A 3,854-nucleotide genomic window follows, 5' to 3' on the forward strand; every position below is an offset into this window, starting at 1 on the left:
CTCCCTTTCTCTCTCTTTCTGAGATGGTCTGTGTAGTCCATGTCAGCATAACGGCTGTAGCCCACACTGCACTTAGGATAGATGAAGGCCCCCTACCTCCTGACCCCCCTCAAGTCTTGTGGCCAAGGTGTCTGACACCTCACCCAGTAACACTGAGGTCAAGCCCAGCTAGGCAAGCACTCGACCAACTGTCTGTTAACAGACAGTCCATCTCTGTCAGATATTTTAAAATTGTGTGTGTATGTGGTGCCTGGGAGGAGGATACATAGGAATCCTGGGTACTATTTTGGAGCTTTTCTATGTGTTTAACATTATTTCTGATTTTTAAAGTTATCAAAAGAGACCACATAACCGATAAGGGAAAATTATTGAGAGAACTCTGGCTAAGATCTGGGCATGGCGGCTCAGGAAGATGCAGAGGTCGTCAGTTTTCTGTGAGTTTGAGGGTAACCTGATCTACAGAGTGAGTTTGTCTCAAAATAAATGAACGGAAAAGAATTCTGGCTTTAAAAGCTCACTTGGGTGAACACAGTCTTTAGTTCTAAGTGTGCAGAAAGTATAGCGAGCCGAAGAGGAAGAACAATAATGTCATCAGCCAGATCTTGTTTCTTGGTTCGTCGGTTAAGAGAACTGACTGCTCAGACCAAAGGACAAGGACTAATCCCAGCACCCCAGTGTAACTCAGGTAGCTTGTAACTTCAGCTTCGGGAAATCTGACAGTCTCCTCTGGCCTCTGCGGACGCTTGCCAGGACTCTGAATTTAGCACAAAGTACCCATTCACTGGACTTTTGATCCACCTTGCCCAGAAGGTCGGAACCCAGTCTGGTGGTTCTGCGTTATGTCGACTAGCTCGGTGTGCCTGCAGACAGTATCAATCAACATCTGAAAGTGAGATTTGTGCTCCAGTATTCAAAGTTGAATTCTCCGTGCCCAACCCGCTTCTCTCATCAAATTCTTTTCTTCCTAGAACAATTTTCTTAATTTTGTCAGCCGCTTCTTCTCCTGAAGTTGAGTGTGAGGGAGCCAGCCACCGTCTTGCAGGTGAATATGATCAATTATTAACCCAGCTAGCTGTCTGACAGCCTGTCCTACACAGCACAGCAACCATTTTTTTTTTTTTTTTTTGGAGAACTTGGCACAAATGGGTGAAAGAGCATAAAAGGAGTGAGAAAAGACTTTTCAAAAATCCTTGATTGCAGAAAGAATTCAAAATAATGCAGTGAGCCTAGCGTGCAGGCTATGGCTTAGAAAGTGCCCAGGCTGCCACCCGGATCGATTCCAGTCTGGCCTGGTGGTGTGAGGTCCCCAGGGTTCCAAGGGCGTAGAAACTCTGGCCCCCAGAGGATTTCACACTGAGCGCTGCTTTGTTACACCAGGGTATGAGGGTCAGGGCTTAACACCAAAGGGCTGGCTCAGGTGCCAATAATATGATGGCGCATGCATCTGGCCTGGAACCTCCTGAGGACATGGCTGTGCGCAGGACTAGCTGGATTTCACAGGCTGTGTATGTTGTGTATGTTGGTTGCAGGATCGACGTCTGTGTCCCGACGTCTGTGATGGGCTGGGCAGAGAATGGCTCCAATCTTCATGGCGTTGGGTGAATTAAGACAGTATAGTTTAAGGAATTTGGGAACCAGTCTTTCAGACACCCCGCGGGATGTGGCAGTACAGCACCCAGTCTATCCCAGAGCCACTGGGAGCCGCCCCAACCTTCAGTGTTTCCCCAGCCTCAGTGGTTGGGTGTGGAAGGCTCCGCCCTCCTGTGGGTGGGCGGGTCAGACCTTGCCCAACATTGAAGAGTGGGAACTGTCAGTCACTGAGGACACTAGACCTGGGCCTAGGTGCAGGTCTGGGACTTTTAACTACACGTGAAGAACTAGGATGGAGAGAGTTGGAGGAGTGGGTAGAAGATTGGCAAAAGCTGGAGTCGCTGAAGCACTACATGGGGGCCTTCGTGGTGGAAAGCGACCGGCATCTGCGGGGAAGCACCACCGTGGTTCCCTGCGGGCAGTTTCTCCTGACGGATAAAATAGAGATCAAAGCATAATTAAATTGCATACATTTCTTTGGGGCGGGGACGCAGCTCACTATGTCACTCTGGCTAGCTATGTAGACTAGGCTGGCTTTGAACTCACAGAAATCTGCCTCCTTCTGCCTCTTTGGTGCTGGGATTACAGGTGTGAACTATTCCTAGGGCTAAAATAATATTTCAAAATGTGTTTAACAGCCGGGCAGTGGTGAAGTATGCCTTTAATCCCAGCACCTGGGAAGCAGAGGCAGGCAGATTTCTGAGTTCGAGGCCCACCTGGGCTACAGAGTGAGTTCCAGGACAGCCAGGGATACACAGAGAACCCCTGTCTCAAAAAAAAAAAATGTGTTTAACGTTTATTTATTTAGTTTGTATGTATGTCTGTGAAGGTCAGAGGACAACTTGCGTGAATCCGTTCTCTCTCTTCACTGTGTGGCTCCTAGGGACCCGACTCCAGCTGTCTGGCTTGGCAGCAAGTGCCTTTACCAACTGAGCCTTGTCAGGGGACTGTGTTAAAGTAAGCTTTTGATAAACCAAAGCTGCATCAAGTACGCAGTAGTTAACAGAACCCCAGAGATGAGCAGTTTGGGTGGTGGAGGGGGCAACCCGAAGCTTTTAACATTTGAGGGCACACAACCCTTTCACAGAAGAAAGGATGCTAATTAAAATGTAACTGGAGCTGAGCCCAGTTGGGACACCTGTTGAAGGTTCTGGCAAGGAACTGGATGGGGATGGGTGGTTAAAAATAGACATAGTTTATTAAGAAAGAGAAAGGACTTGGAGAATGGGCTGGCTAATGAGTCTTGGGGAAAGCTCTGTTTAAAAATGAACCACTGGGGCCCGGAAAGATGGCTCAACAGGTAGGAGCACTGGCTGCCCTTGCAGAGGGCCTGGCTCTGGTTTCCAACACCCACATGGTAGCTTACAACTATCTGTAACTGTAATTCCAGTTCCAGGGAATCTGATGCCCTTGTCCGGCCTTGTGGGTTCCAGGCAAACACATGTGCATATACATGCATGCAGGCAAAACACTCATACACATGAAAATAAGAGTTAAAAAAATGTTTTTTAAAGAGTACACTGAGGGCTAGGCAATGGTGACTTACACCTTTAATCTTAGCACTCAGGACTCAGGACGTAGAGTCAGGTGGACCTCTGAGTTCTAGGACTCATATGTCTGCCTCAGTACCCCCACTGGCTGTCACACAGTTGCCTGTAACTCCACCTCAAATGGATTGGAAGCCTTCTGGCCTCCATAGCCACCTGTGCTCATGCACACATACGTAATTAAAAATAACGAATAATATTTATTAATAACCATATTGAGAAAAAAAAGTAACTCATCACCGGGCACTTGGGAGGCAGAGGCAGGCAGATTTCTGAGTTCGAGGCCAACCTGGTCTACAGAGTGAGTTCCAGGACAGCCAGGGCTACACAGAGAAACTCTTGAAAAAAAAAAAAAGTAACTCATCTTTAATAAAAATTATGAGGCCAGGTGTGGTGGTGCACATCTTTACTCCCTGTATTTGGGAGGCAGAGGCAGGTGGATCACTGTGAGTTGCATACCAGCCTGGTCTAGAGTGAGTTCTAGGACAACCAGCACTACTGTAAGAACTGAGCAAATAGGGACACTTCATAAAAATACCAAGGAGCAAGGAATGTCCTTAAGCCTAAAGACAGAGCTTCAGAAGGGTTTACTGAGTAAACATCAGTCCCCAGGAGATGCCCTGATTGTGGGGAGTAATGCCCGGTTCCAGGAAACCCCAGTAAGGGGTGGATTCCCCCCCACCCCTGTTATATGCAGTGGGTATCTCCTCCTCACCT

The sequence above is a fragment of the Mastomys coucha genome, unplaced genomic scaffold, assembly GCF_008632895.1.
Source record: "Mastomys coucha isolate ucsf_1 unplaced genomic scaffold, UCSF_Mcou_1 pScaffold5, whole genome shotgun sequence".
NCBI classification, from domain to species: Eukaryota; Metazoa; Chordata; class Mammalia; order Rodentia; family Muridae; genus Mastomys; species Mastomys coucha.